Source organism: Saccopteryx bilineata, chromosome X (assembly GCF_036850765.1).
Source record: "Saccopteryx bilineata isolate mSacBil1 chromosome X, mSacBil1_pri_phased_curated, whole genome shotgun sequence".
Lineage (NCBI taxonomy): Eukaryota > Metazoa > Chordata > Mammalia > Chiroptera > Emballonuridae > Saccopteryx > Saccopteryx bilineata.
In genome coordinates this window covers 14189215-14204527 of record NC_089502.1, presented here as the reverse complement: position 1 = coordinate 14204527, position 15313 = coordinate 14189215, and the positions used below count along the sequence as shown (strand labels likewise).

The window sequence follows — 15313 nt, the reverse complement described above, 5'->3', positions numbered from 1 at the left end:
AAAAGAAGAAATGCCAAGCAAAATAAATCTTTATTTTTGCTTCCCTCCTAGATTTATCTCCAAAAGCATATTCTGCACACCATAGTGACAAATGCTCCAGGGTCCTCTCCTCTCCCTAGAGACCCACTTGTAACCCAGCTGGAAGAAAGGTATTAATGAATGGAGGGCATCAGCCCCAAACCTGATAACTACTACAGTGGTACCTTGAGATAGGAATTTAATTCATTCTGTAACTGAGCTGGAAAGTCAGTCACCTCGTATATCAAACTGCCGATACTGGACCCGTGCGCCAACGCACCAACTAGCGGTAGCTTCCTGAATCACAACTTGTATCTAGAAATTTCACTCTGATCTCGAACAAAAATATGGACCGAGTTGCAGCTCGTACCTTAAAAAAATATGGGCCCTGGCCGGTTGGCTCAGCGGTAGAGCGTCGGCCTAGTGTGCGGAGGACCCGGGTTCGATTCCCGGCCAGGGCACGCAGGAGAAGCGCCCATTTGCTTCTCCACCCCTCCGCCGCGCTTTCCTCTCTGTCTCTCTCTTCCCCTCCCGCAGCCAAGGCTCCATTGGAGCAAAGATGGCCCGGGCGCTGGGGATGGCTCTGTGGCCTCTGCCTCAGGCGCTAGAGTGGCTCTGGTCGCAACATGGCGACGCCCAGGATGGGCAGAGCATCGCCCCCTGGTGGGCAGAGCGTCGCCCCTGGTGGGCGTGCCGGGTGGATCCCGGTCGGGCGCATGCGGGAGTCTGTCTGACTGTCTCTCCCTGTTTCCAGCTTCAGAAAAATGGAAAAAAAAAAATGTTGGTCTGTTCGTATCTCAAGGTACCACTGTACTTCTATATTAACACTGAGTGCAACTTGCCACATTCTTGTTCTGAGATTTAGAATCCAAGCTCTTTGAGTGTACTGGCTCATCTAACTTTCATCATAATTTTATGAAATGGGAACTGTTATTATCATCATCTTAATTTTACAGATAAAAAATGGAGCAAGGGAAATTAAGTAACTGTTCAAGTCTACAGAGCTAAGATTTAGCCAAGCAAAGATTTTGATATACTTTGTGCTCTTTTGACCTTTCTCTTTCTTTTTAAATTGGCTTATCACAAACCTAATGGACAGTCATTGACAGTGTGTGCAGGAGGGCAGTGGTTGGGTTTGGAAGTGAGTTTGGGCAGCCAGCCACATACCCACCGCTGCCAGGATTCACCAAGGCCAAGATATTTTCCTACTCGTTTTTCTTATGGAGACAAGAATGTAGAATTTGTTATACAATTTCTTGATATGATGATTTGGCTGGAAAGGCAAACTCTATGGAAGTGTTCCCTCTCTGATCCCTAAGGTCCACTCTGATGTAAAATGTTGTGTTGATGGGTATGTTTTTATTTACTTGCATGCATGGACATGCATTTACATGCATGATTCTGTACCAGTTAGCATGTATGTGTTCAGTATACTACGCTGGTTCTCAAAATTGAATGTTGAATACCTGGATAAAATTTGAAAATTCCTGGAGCCTCAGGGATTTTGATTCAGCTCAGCTGGGATGGGGTGCAACAGTTTGTTATATGTGCCTGAAATGATACTGCATGTGGTTTATGTAAACCATTTTGAGAAATGATGGGATAATTATTTAGAGTGTGCTCTGTAGACAGGCTGATATGAATGGTTCTAGACTTAAGCTAGGCTTAGGCAAGTCAACTTGCCTCTGTCTCTCTTTTTTAAAATTAAGTGAGAGGTGCTGAGGCAGAGACAGACTCCTGCATGCTCCCTAACTGGGATCCACCCGACAAGCCTCCTACTGCGTCATGCTCTGCCCATCTGGGGCCGCTGCTTCATTGCTCAGCAACCGAGCTATTTTAGTGCCTGAGGCAAAGCCATTGAGCCAACCAGTGTCAACTTGTTCAAACAGTTTGAGCCACAGCTGCAGGAGGGGAAGAGAGAGAGAAGAGAGAGAGAAAGAGAGAGAGAGAGAGAAAAAAGTGGGAGGGGTGGAGAAGCAGATGGCTGCTTCTCCTGTGTGCCCTGACTGGGAATTGAACCTGGGACTTCCCCACGCCAGGCCAATGCTCTACTGCTGAGCAAACTGGCCAGAGCTAGTCAGCTTGCCCCTCATAACCTCATTTTTATCATCTGTAAAAAATGAAGAATAACATCTGCATCATGAGGTTACTGTGTAGATTGAGTGATATATATTTATTTAAAACATGTCTCATTTCATGAGCCTGACCCACCATAAGTGATAAATAGTAACTCTTATTTTTATAATGCTATTTATATTAATCACTACACTAGGGGGAAATCTGAGACATGGTCTTGACTTCTGACACTTATAGTTAAGTAAAGAAGACTGAAGTGTGTGAAGAGACTTGAGAACATTTAACCATGTTAAATTGATGGATGCTGACTTTAAAGGTGAGTAGTAAATAGGAATCATGAGACTGAAGTGACTGAGAGCCAGGAAAGGTTGAACACCTTCCCTGGAGAATTTCAGTGTGACCAAAGACTGGTAATAATGATAAGTGTAGTACTACAATTATATAAATTAAGATAGCTATTTTAACATGTCAGATGTTCGTAGAAACAAAAGGCCAACTTGAACTAGGGAAATCACAAAAAGCTTTATGGAGGAGTTAGAAGTTGAACAGGGGATCCTTGGAGCCTCCAGATATTTCGCAATACACCCAAAGGTATGATCGAGCGAAAAATTGGCTAAATATATAACCAAACCCCGAAGGAAATAGGGAGTAAGAAATGCTCCACCTTCCTCACTAACCTAAACAGGGCAGCTTTCACTGGAAACGGAGAATATAGAAACTAAGGCGGGCAAAGGGGGTGAATAGATCCAGGCCGTGGCACAAACGGCCGAACCAGGCTATAGCACGGAGATCCAAGCCGAGGAAAAACTGTACCTGTGACAACCCGGGCAATACAGCTAACACTCGCGCCAAACCCAGACAAAGAAAGACAAGCGGGGCAGCCATTTTACCCGACCTCCTGGTGGGCGCGCGCAGATAGTGGGCGAGAGATTCCTTCCAAAGCCCCGGGAGGGTGCGCCCGTGTTACCCCACAGAGAGGCAGAGTCAGAGGCCTTTGTGTGGGCCAAAAACTTCTGGGCCGCCCCAGCGCCCTGGGAGAGCCGCACACAGGGAGGGAGTGAGAACTAATCCCAACGCTGGAACTTTTCCATACGGGCTGGGGTTTCACTCAGAGAGTGAGGCCGCTGGTCTGATATCCTGGTCTGCGCATGCAGATAGTGAGCGAGAGATTCCTCCGAGTGCCTCGGCAGTGCCTGCCTGTGTTATCCCACAGAAGGGCAGAGTCAGGGGCCTTTGTGTGGGCCAAAAAGCGGAATCTCGGGCCGCCCCAGTGACCTGAGGGAGAGGGGATGGAAAGGGAGCGAGAGCTAATTCCAATGCTGGAACTTTTCAGTGCGGGCGGGGTGTTTCACTCAGAGGGCAAGACTTCCAGTCTGACATCCTGGTCTGCGCGCACGGAGAGTGGGCAGGAGACTCCTCCCAGCACCTCGGGAGTGGGAGCCCGTGTTGTCCCACGGAGGGGCAGAGTTGGGGGCCTTTGTGTGGGCCGAGGGCGGAGTCTCAGGCCGCCCCAGCGCCTTGAGAAAGCCGCACATGGGGACGGAGCGAGAGCCAATTCCAATGCTGGAACTTTTCAGTGCGGGCTGGGGGTTTCACTCAGAGGGCGAGACTTCCGGCCTGATATCCTGGTCTGCGCACGCAGATAGTGAGCGAGAGTTTCCTCCAAGCGCCCCGGAAGTGGGTGCCCGCCCGTGTTACCGGACAGAGTGGCAGAGCCAGAGGTCCTTGAGTGGGCGGAAGCCCCGCCTGATTATGCTAGTGGCTCTGGCTGACTGAGCCTTACCCAGAGCCCTACGCTGAGTAGGAATAGAGTGGGGAGTTGCCAGTTCTTTGAGCCTCTTACTATCCAGGCAGAAGCAGCAGCAACCCCATAGCTGGATTCTCAGGCTACTAATTAAGGAAGGAAAGACTAGGAGAGAGGCTCCAGGAACACGGACTCTCTCACTGTCGGAGCCTATAAATGCTAATGAGCCTCGACTGCGAACAAGACTAAAGCACAATACATGACATCGCTATAGAGACTTATCAACTGCAAAACTCTACCTGAGCGTGCCAAAGGGGCAGAACCTGGGGTACAGAGTCACCGACCAGGAAAAGGGAGAGAAAAGAAAAAGCAAGAAAATAACCTCTCAAAATCAAGAAGAATCCGCAGACTTTATAACCTATCCCATTTTATTATATTTGTTCATTTGTTTCTCTGATCTTCATCCTTGATTTTTTTTTCTTTTCCTCCTCCAATTTGGCCATTTAACTCTCTACCGGTCTTACCCTCTCCTCTCCTTGAACTACACTACCCATAAGTGTTACATCTCCGTTACATCTCCCATTATCTTTTCTTTCCTCTTCCTTTCTCTCTATGAGGGTTGCACTCCAAAACCCTTAACTCTCTCTCTCTCTCCTCATTTTTCTTCTTTTAGTAGTTCCCTCTTTTCTCTCTCTCTCTCTCTCTCTCTCTCTCTTTTCTCCCTCTATATTAGTTTCTTCCTTTCTCCTTTACGTCTCCTCTCATTCAAACCTCAATAATGAACAAATTATCTTATCTGTGACTCAAACTTATGTTTGTGGCATTTTGGGGGTTTTTTACTTCACCTTTTTAACTCACTAGCAGTGCTCCCATCCCTGGCTCTCCATTTTATCAAGCACTTGTTCCACTAAATACAATAGTAATTTTTTAATTTGTCCCCTGATTTTCCTGTTTCCCTCTTATTCCTCTCATCATAACTGTTAGTCAACCAACACCTACATGCAAATCATTTTATTCTTGATCCAAATTTTTTCATTATTTGCTTTTTGTGGGTCCTACCCCCCCTTTTTTATTTTTTATTTTATTTTTATTTTTTTCTTGCCCCTTTATTACTTTTCCCTAATTCAGGCCCTCCATTACAGGCATTGTTTGTTCTATTGAAAACAATATAATTCACAGTTCACCACAAAATTTTCTCAAGAAAGAGGGGAGAGGAGAGGAGAGGAAAAAAGGAGGGGGGAATAATTTCCCTTTTTTTAATTTTTATTTTATTTTATTTTTCTTTATTTCATTATTAACTTAAAAAACACAACTTTTTTCGATTTTTTATTTTTAACTTTTTATTCTTTATTAAATCTCATTAATACTATCAACAAAACCACCCTCAGATGCCATTAAGGAAGAGAAAATCGAATATCATGATACAGAAGAAAGATAGGTAACACAGATAGATGAGGAAAAATCTATGGAGAAAAAATTTAATATATTGGAAACCTTGGAGCTAAATGACAGAGAATTCAAGATAGAAATCCTAAAAATCCTCCGAGATATACAAGAAAACACAGAAAGGCAATTTAGGGACCTCAGAAAACAACTCAATAACACAAAGAGTATATCTCCAAGGAAATTGAAACTATAAAAACAAATCAAACAGAGATGAAAAACTCAATTCACAAGCTGAAAAACGAGGTAACAAGCTTAGCTAATAGAACAGGCCAGGTTGAAAAGAGGATTAGTGAAATAGAAGACAAGCAACTTGAGTCACAACAGAGAGAAGAAGAAAGAGACTCAAAAATTTTAAAAAATGACATAGCCCTATAAGAATTATCTGACTCCATCAGAAAGAATAACATAAGAATAATAGGTATATCAGAGGGAGAAGAGAGAGAAAATGGAATGGAGAACATACTCAAACAAATAATAGATGAGAACTTCTCAAGCCTGTGGAAAGAACTAAAGCCTCAAATTCAAGAAGCAAACAGAACTCCGAGTTTTCTTAACCCAACAAACCTACTCCAAGGCACATCATAATGAAATTGGCCCAAACCAATGGCAAAGAAAAAATTCTCAAGGCAGCCAGGAAAAAGAAGAATACAATATATAAAGGAAGGCCCATTAGATTATCATCAGATTTCTCAGCAGAAACTCTACAAGCTAGAAGAGAGTGGACCCCAATATTTAAAGTCTTGAAAGAGAGGAACTTTCAGCCACGAATATTATACCCATCAAAGCTATCCTTCAAATATGAAGGAGAAATAAAAACATTCACAGATACAGAAAAGATGAATGAATTTATAATCAGAAAACCCCAACTTCAGGAATTACTAAAGGAGGTTCTCCAATCAGATACAAAGAACAAAAAAAAAAAAGAAAGCCACAAGTAAAAGCTCCAAGAAGAACACAATAAAACAAAATTTAAACTGTGACAAGAACAAAAAGAAAGGGGGGAGAGGATGGAGATTAATAGTAGCAAAGGACGATGGAGTGCAAAAGTACTCACAGAATAGTGCGCTACAATGAACAGGGTAGGAACCCTTTTCATTACTTAAAGGTAACCACCATTGAAAAAACCACCACAGAAGCACATGAGATAAAAAAGATAGCAACAGAGGAAAGATGTATGGAATACAACCAAATAAAAACAAAACATAGAAAAACGAAAGAGAAGGATCAAACAAGACACAAAACTAACAGAAAGCAATATATAAAATGGCAATAGGGAACTCACAAGTGTCAATAATTACACTAAATGTAAACGGATTAAACTCACCAATAAAAAGACACAGAGTCGCAGAATGGATTAAAGAAATCCAACTGTATGCTGCCTACAGGAAACTCATCTAAGTAACAAGGATAAAAACAAATTCAAAGTGAAAGGCTGGAAAACAATACTCCAAGCAAATAACATCCAAAAAAAAAGCAGGTGTAGCAATACTCATATCTGATAATGCTGACTACAAGACAACAAAAATACTCAGAGACAAAAATGGCCATTTCATAATGTCTAAGGGGACACTGAATCAAGAAGACATAACAATTCTTAATATATATGCACCAAACCAAGGAGCACCAAAATATATAAGACAGCTACTTATTGACCTTAAAACAAAAACTGACAAAAATACAATCATACTTGGAGACCTCAATACACCGCTGACGGCTCTAGATCAGTCATCCAAACAGAGAATCAACAAAGATATAGTGGCCTTAAATAAAACACTAGAGCACCTGGATATGATAGACATCTTCAGGACTATTCATCCCAAAGTGACTGAGTATACTATTTCTCCAGTGTACATGGATCATTCTCAAGAATTGACCATATGTTGGGCCACAAAAACAACATCAGCAAATTCAGAAAAATTGAAGTTGTACCAAGCATATTTTCTGATCATAAAGCCTTGAAACTAGAATTCAACTGCAAAAAGGAGGAAAAAATCCCACAAAAATGTGGAAACTAAACAACATACTTCTAAAAAATGAATGGGTCAAAGAAGAAATAAGTGCAGAGATCAAAAGATATATACAGACTAAACAAAATGACAGTAGGACATATCAGAATCTATGGGATGCGGCAAAAGCAGTGATAAGAGGGAAGTTCATATCACTTCAGGCATATATGAACAAACAAGAGAGCGCCCAAGTGAACCACTTAACTTCACACCTTAAGGAACTAGAAAAAGAAGAACAAAGACAACCCAAAACCAGCCAAAGAAAGGAGAAAATAAAAATCAGAGCAGAAATAAATGAAATAGAGAACAGAAAAACTATAGAAAAAATTAATAGAACAAAGAGCTGGTTCTTTGAAACGATCAACAAAATTGACAAACTCTTGGTAAGACTTACCAAGGAAAAAAGAGAAAGAACTCATATAAACAAAATCCAAAATGAAAGAGGAGAAATCACCATGGATACTGTAGATATACAAAGAATTATTGTAGAATACTATGAAAAACTTTATGCCACAAAATTCAACAACCTAGAAGAAATGGATAAATTCCTAGAACAATACAACCTTCCTAGACTGAATCAAGAAGAAGCAGAAAGCCTAAACAGACCTATTAGTAGAGAAGAAATAGAAAAAACCATTAAAACCCTCCCCAATAATAAAAGTCCAGGCCCTGAAGGCTATACCAGCGAATTTTATCAAACATTCAAAGAAGACTTGGTTCCTATTCTACTGAAAGTCTTCCAAAAAATTGAAGAAGAAGCAATACTTCCAAACACATTTTATGAGGCCAACATAACCCTCATACCAAAACCAGGCAAGGATGGCACAAAACAAGAAAACTACAGACCAATATCTCTAATGAATACAGATGCTAAAATACTAAACAAAATACTAGCAAATCGAATACAACAACATATTAAAAAAATAATACATCATGATCAAGTGGGATTCATCCCAGAATCTCAAGGATGGTTCAACATACGTAAAATGGTTAACGTAATACACCATATCAACAAAACAAAGAACAAAAACCACATGATCTTATCAATAGACGCAGAAAAGGCTTTCGATAAAATGCAACACAATTTTATGTTTAAGACTCTCAACAAAATGGGTATAGAAGGAAAATATCTCAACATGATAAAGGCCATATATGATAAACCATCAGCTAACATCATATTAAATGGCACTAAACTGAAGGCTTTCCTTCTTAAATCAGGAACAAGACAGGGTTGTCCACTCTCTCCACTCTTATTTAATGTGGTACTAGAGGTTCTATCCAGAGCAATCAGACAAGACAAAGACATAAAAGGCATCCATATCGGAAAAGAAGAAGTAAAGGTATCACTTTTTGCAGATGATATGATCCTCTACATCGAAAATCCCAAAGAATCCACAAAAAGACTACTAGAAACAATAAGCCAATACAGTAATGTCGCAGGATACAAACTTAACATACAGAAGTCAATAGCCTTTCTATATGCCAACAATGAATCAACTGAGAACAAACTCAAAAGAATAATCCCCTTCACAATTGCAACAAAAAAAATAAAATGCTTAGGAATAAACATAACAAAGAATGTAAAGGACTTATATAATGAAAACTATAAACCATTGTTAAGAGAAATCGAGAAAGATATAATGAGATGGAAGAATATTCCTTGTTCTTGGTTAGAAAGAATAAATATAATCAAGATGGCTATATTACCCAAAGCAATATACAAATTTAATGCAATTTCCATCAAAATTCCAATGACATTTTTAAAGAAATAGAGCAAAAAAATCATCAGATTTATATGGAACTATAAAAAAACCCGAATAGCCAAAGCAATCCTAAAGAAAAAGAATGATGCTGGGGGCATTACAATACCTGACTTCAAACACTATTATACGGCCACAACAATGAAAACAGCATGGTATTGGCCGAAAAATAGACACTCAGACCAATGGAACAGAATAGAAAGTCCAGAAATAAAACCACATATATATAGTCAAATAAATTTTGATAAAGGGGCCAAGAACACACAATGGAGAAAAGAAAGCCTCTTCAATAAATGGTGCTGGAAAATCTGGAAAGCCACATGCAAAAGAATGAAACTGGACTACAATTTGTCCCCCTGTACTAAAATTAACTCAAAATGAATCAAAGATCTAAACATAAGACCTGAAACAATAAAGTACATAGAAGACATAGGTACTAAACTCATAGACCTGGGTTTTAAAGAGCATTTTATGAATTTGACTCCAAAGGCAAGAGAAGTGAAGGCAAAAGTTAATGAATGGGACTCCATCAGACTAAGAAGTTTTTGCTCAGCAAGAGAAACTGATAACAAAATAAACAGAAAGCCAACTAAATGGGAAATGATATTTTCAAACAACACTCAGATAAGGGCCTAATATCCAAAATATACAAAGAACTCATAAAACTCAACAACAAACAAACAAACAATCCAATAAAAAAATGGGAAGAGGACATGAACAGACACTTCTCCCAGGAGGAAGTACAAATGGCCAACAGATATATGAAATGATGCTCTTCTTCTTTAATTATTAGAGAAATGCAAATCAAAACTGCAATGAGATACCACCTCACACCTGTTAGATTAGCTATCATTAACAAGACAGGTAATAGCGAATGTTGGAGAGGCTGTGGAGGAAAAGGAACCCTCATACACTGTTGGTGGGAATGTAAAGTAGTACAACCATTATGGAAGAAAGTACGGTGGTTCCTCAAAAAACTGAAAATAGAACTACCTTATGACCCAGCAATCCCTCTACTGGGTATATATCCCCAAAACTCAGAAACATTGATACGTAAGGACACATGCAGCCCCATGTTCATTGCAGCATTGTTCACAGTGGTCAGGACATGGAAACAACCAAAAAGCCCGTCAGTAGATGACTGGATAAAGAAGATGTGGCACATATACACTATGGAATACTACTCAGCCATAAGAAATGATGACATTGGATCATTTACAACAAAATGGTGGGATCTTGATAACATGATAAGAAGTGAAATAAGTAAATCAGAAAAAATCAGAAACTGCATTATTCCATAGGTAGGTGGGACAGAAAAGTGAAACTAAGAGACATTGATAAGAGTGTGGTGGTTACGGGGGGAGGGAGGAAAGGGTGAGGGAAAGGGGGAGGGGGAGGGGCACAAAGAAAACTAGATAGAAGGTGACAGAGGACAATCTGACTTTGGGTGTTGGGTATGCAGCATTATTGAAAGACAAGATAACCTGGACTTGTTGATCTTTGAATATATGTATCCTGATTTATTGATGTCGCCCCATTAAAAAAATAAAGTTATAATAATAAAAAAAGAACATAAAGAAAAAAAAAAAAAGTTGAACAGGACCTCAATGTATGGGGAGAGTTTGATGGATAGAAAGGAGGGAATAAGACATTTCAACTGAAGGAAATAGTCTGTGTGAAGGCATGGGGACAGGAATGCAGAATAGATGCGGAGGTCAGCAGGTACTTTCAGTTTTTAGAGTTGTACAGCAGAGGGCTCTTGTCACACAGAGCACAATGAATAAAGACAACCATCATGGTGCTCACCACCCCCTTCACCTCAGAATGTGCAATGCATTTGCCTTTAGTGCATGCTTGTAAATAGTAAAGAGGTAAAGGAGGAAACCTGTTCCAGGGAGCTCCATAACCAAGAATTTTGGTTGTCACCTAACCCAGTGACAAACCGCGGTTCGCAAGCCACAGTGCGGCTTTTTGGCCCCTTGAGTGTGGCTCTTCCACAAAATACCATGTGCGGGCACTACCTCGATAAGGAATGTACCTACCTATATACTTTAAGTTTAAAAAACTTGGCTCTCAAGAGAAATTTAAATTGTTGTACTGTTGATATTTGGCTCTGTTGACTAAGGAGTTTGCCGACCACTAAAACCTATAACATTGCTACCTAAGAAGGATTTAATAATCTAGAAAGCTGAAAAGGTGGAAGGCGTTACAGACAATGTGAGTGCCACTAAGAGTAGATTTGGGACAATAAGGCCTGTGTTCCAAAAAAACTGAAGATAGGTGCTGCTCTTGTACCCCTTTTCCAGGAAATGAGAGGGAGACACAATTACCTATAACTCTGTACAACTTGCCTGTACCCAGAGGCGGATTAAGGTTGGTTGAGGCCCCAGTTGCAGAAGAAAATGTTGGGCCCTTTACATTAGAAAAAAGTGTAAATTTGGGGTTCTATGGGGTCCTTCAGAAGTCAGGGCCCAGGGCATGTGCCTGGTGCACCTTCCTGTAAATCTGCCTTTGCCTGTACGCTTTCCTTCTGAGGTATTAGCCACTTTAATGGTGGCCTATGGCAGGATAATGTTTCTATTTTCTAACTGAAGAGAGCATGTATTTATTTGGTAGTTACTTTATGCCTAGTTCACACCTGTTAAGTGCCTCAGTTTGGCCGAAACCTCATAGATTAAAAGTAACATTGGTGTCTATTCTCTCACTTTATCCTGACCATGCTCAGTGAAGATCAGTCAGCGATAATTAACCCTATATTACAGAGCCACAGACTAAGAAGCACAGTGAGTCTACCTAGGTCATGCAGTTAATAAGTGATGTCTGCTCACAACCCAAGTCTTATGACTTTAAGATGAGTTTTATTTCTACAATATCACTGGTCTTCCACCATGTAAGATGCTGTATAGAGATACTAATCAAGTTGAAATTATGATCCCTGTCTTCAAGGAGCCTAGAGTCTTTGGAAGAAGCAAACACACTACCATGGTGACTTTAAGTAAGGACACTCCCTTCTCTGTGTTGAAGCTTTTCTTATAAAGTGCTGGTTTGAACTATCTAACCTCAATCATTTCACGTTTCTTACCCTCCTGTAAGTAAATAATTATTGAGTTACAGAAAACAGTGCATGATGACACAATGTGGTGGGGTTAGGAAATAATCACTCAGGCCAAGGAAGATGCTGCAGAATTTAGTGGTGAAAAGCTATTTCAAGGAAAGAAGGGGGGAATTGGAACTAGAGAGAAAGACCCCCAGCTCTTGCTGGTGCTAAAAATTGCTTACTCTGACATCTACCAGTGGGCTGGTTCTACCAGTAGACCATATGCTGGTTCTTCAATATACCTCTAGTCATTCATCACCAGCCCCTTTGCTGCTTATTAATTTTAGCTAAAGGTGGGGAGTTAATCAACAAGGATATCTTACAGGAAGATGTCACAGATCTTGTGTGTCAGAAAGAACTCAGGGTAAGTAGGAGCCTGGACTCACTGAAGTAACTGAGAACTAGAAAAGGATTAATCTCCTAAAGCACCCTGTCTGAGGGCTTCACTGTGATCAAGAACTGGTAATAATAAGATAGTTATAGCACTACAATTATATTAACTAAAGATAGCACTTTCTATATGCCAGGTGCTGTAATAAGTGCTTTACAAGGTATAAATCGTAAGCCTTGTAAAGTGTAACCCTTATTTTTATTATTTTATAGTTGTTGAAAGTGAACCATATTAAGCACTGTCCACTTTCTTTTCTCAGAGCTTCTTTTTTTCTTCTTGATTCTCTCCTTCTATTCTGAACTTCATTAATGATCTGCCTTATCTTTGGATAACATTTTATTCCAATAATGTTCTAGTGTATATGGTAAGATGCTCAAAGTCTAGAATTTTGAGGATTCTAGAAGCAGGGTACGTTGTTGATCTAGCCATAGGTAGTTAACTTATCTTCCCTTCTGCCCTTCCCATCCTCATAGAAATGTCTTTAATGGAATGGATAATTTCCAGCAAGTACCAGCGAGTGACTTTGGGGAAACAAAGTGAGATTAGAAGTGCAGGTGTAGTAACTGTCCCTCAGCCAAAGGGATTAAGAGGGGTTAGACAACCTTTTGAAAGTGTGTTTTATGAAAAGAAAAGCCTTCTGGTACAAATGCTGGAAAGGAGGAATGAGAGGAGGTTAGAATACAAGGAGGAAGTATGGGCAGGGCTGTGACCTGACTTACTGGCTAAAATGGTTCGTGCGTGCAGTGTGGTTTTGGCCAGGCTCCAAACAAACAAAAAACGTAATGTCTCCTCTTATAAGAAAGACTTGTTTGATTCTACTGGAAGCCTCCTCAGAATTCAAAAGCCTCTGAGATGTTTTGCTCAGAGCTCAAGGGCTTCCCACATTCTCTGTTGCCACCTAGTGGAAGACAATAGGTAATGAACAGGATATAGGAAAATGAAGTTTGGAAGGGAAGAGGGAAGGTTAGGTTGGACCAGTGGTTAATGTTGTGAGTAGGCACTATGGGGGTTCAGGGCACCATAAGGATAATTGGGTGCCTGGTGAGGCTGTTGGGGCATGGAAAGGGATTTGAGGAAAGTAGAACATTAAAGATAATATGTGTAAAGCCCCTGGCCTACAGACCCAGCTGCATCAAAAGGCACTTACCACATGCTGAGATAGAGCTCAGAATTTTACATATCTTTTAGATATATAATCCTTACACCTGTGTTTTTCAGTATCCTAATTTTTCAGACAAATGAAATGAAGCTCAGAAAGGTTAAGTAACTCACAGAACTAGTTAGAGGCAGAGACAGTGTTCAAATTTTTGAATCATGATACCAAACACTGTAGTAACTTCTAATGTGAATTATATGATGTAAAAATGAAAATATCATAGAGGAACTTAAGTACTATGAGTTTGAGTCAGGTAGGCTCTGGTGCCAGATGGGGGGAAGGGAAGGAGTAGTATCATATATACCACCTCTTCTGCTATCTCCACCTTGAGATACAGGGAAACCAAGCAAAGGTTGACCGGAGTTCTCCCACCCATTCCCTCAACTGAGAAGCATAGTTTAGGCACCTGCTCTATCCAGGGCTTTGTGGAATATAAGATCATTTTTTCCTTAGGAGTTCTGGTATGCTAAGGTTACTTATTTCTGTCCTCCCACACACACTCTAGGTCTTTAAAAGAGTTTAGGTCAATGAGTGTGTCCGTGTGTCTTTCAGAAAACCCCGTCTCATAGGGGACAAAAGACCAAAAGTAGATGTTATCTACTATACTGATCAGGAAATTAGGGAACACCTTGATTAAAAAAAAGGAAAATAGAGAATCAACAAGCACTGAGCACCTGTTATATGCTGTGTGCTTAACTTAGCTAACCCTCCCAACTTCTAAGAGGCAGGGTCTATAACTATCCCCGTTTAAAAATGAGGATGTCTGAGCTTCAGGGACTTTTCCATATTCACACACTAATCAATAGGAGATCTCTGTATGACTTTAAAACCTACACTCTTTTAAAATAAAAGGGTGTCTTTTTATTATAGAAAAGTTCAATTGGATGAAAAGTGGAGATAATAGTGTAATGAAATCCCTTTTATTCATCATCCAGTTTCAGTAATTATTACTACATATTCACTCTTATTTCATCTGTATTCCTATCTACTCTCTCCCACCAAACTGGATTTTTTAAAGTAAATTCCATACATAATTTCATTTCATCAACAAAATTTTCAGGATTTGTCTCTAAAAGATACAGACTTTTAACAAAACATACTATACTTACACCTGCAAAATTAGTAGTAATTCCTTCATATGAGTAAATACACATTTTGTTTTCAAAGTTCCCCTATCATCTCATTTTCCCTTATTTTTCTTTTTTCTTGTTTATTGACATGTAACTTGTAGACGGTAAAATGCACACATTTTAACTGTACACTTCAACAGATATTTACATGGATATCCATCTGTATAATCAAAGCATATTCCAAAGTGGCTGCATTAAATCTACACTTCAGCAAGCAGTGTATGAGAGTTCAAGTTGTGTTATCTACTAACACTTAACATAGCCAGTATTTTTAATTTGAGCCATTTTGATTGGGAAGGGGATAATGTAAAAGTATCTCTTTATTGCTTCATGATTCTCTGATGAATAATGTTGAGAGCACCTTTTCTTTTCTTTTTTTAATTTTTATAAATTTTTATTAATGTTAATGGGATGACATTAATAATTCAGGGTACATATATTCAAAGAAAACATGTCTAGGTTATCTTGTCATTAAATTATGTTGCATAC

At 39.8% G+C, this 15313-nt stretch overlaps 1 non-coding gene across 1 annotated transcript; it reads left to right on the top strand.

Annotated features, from left to right (window-relative positions):
- Window positions 1-403: 403 nt before the first annotated feature.
- On the top strand, window positions 404-479 carry TRNAT-AGU (transfer RNA threonine (anticodon AGU)). The gene has a single exon. It is a non-coding gene; the product is annotated as a tRNA-Thr (tRNA).
- Window positions 480-15313: the final 14834 nt, after the last annotated feature.